Source organism: Myotis brandtii, unplaced genomic scaffold (genome assembly GCF_000412655.1).
Source record: "Myotis brandtii unplaced genomic scaffold, ASM41265v1 scaffold128, whole genome shotgun sequence".
Classification (NCBI taxonomy): Eukaryota; Metazoa; Chordata; class Mammalia; order Chiroptera; family Vespertilionidae; genus Myotis; species Myotis brandtii.
The window spans coordinates 827,676-828,375 of NW_005354508.1; the positions used below are offsets into that span (position 1 = coordinate 827,676).

Here is a 700-nt window from a genome sequence, read left to right on the forward strand (position 1 = left end):
CACACACACACACACACACACAAACATATATACTGGAGTATAAATCATCATTTTTTCCTTCAGAAAAATATAAATTAAAAATCATAAAATGACAAGAGGTAAATAATCCACCATTTTCCATCTTTTCTTACCTCCTTGTAAAGAAAACATTTTCAACATTCTTATCATGGTTTAATTTTGATTTACATTATCACTTATTAATACATTATCACTTTCTTGTCAAACCTGAATATATTGGGGTAATTTCAACTACTTACCTGCCCTCGGCAGGTGTGTCAGAGAATGCTTATGTCCTGGAAAATTCTTAGAAAAAGATTCGTGGCTGATAATTGCGTTCATGTTATAATAGCACTTACCTGGTTAGATAAGTACATCACGTCTGATTTTATGTGTTCATAAATATCATTACCTGGCACTGCTGCAGGAATGGTGGTGGCGAATGGAGGGCATCAAGAGTGGTGTGGCTACATCTGTGTGAGCTATAGATTATGGACACTCACAAGAAAAGTAGTAACTCTTCTTAAAAGGCAGAAAAGACCTAGACCTTGACATACTGTTTGATAGAATAGTTCAGCAATTTGTTAGCCTCACATTTTTTACTATTTCTGATTGCATAGTTGGTGGGCAAGCTAAAAGTTGGCAAGCTGGGAAAATGAAGCTTTTACCGTTTGTAGGAAAGAGGATTTAATGCTACTGCAAG

The 700-nt window shown here is 35.4% G+C and overlaps 1 pseudogene; it reads right to left on the reverse strand.

Annotated features, from left to right (window-relative positions):
* The window catches only part of LOC102262853, a 1,944-nt pseudogene extending 1,570 nt beyond the window's left edge, over positions 1-374 (reverse strand).
* Between the last annotated feature and the right edge of the window lie 326 nt (positions 375-700).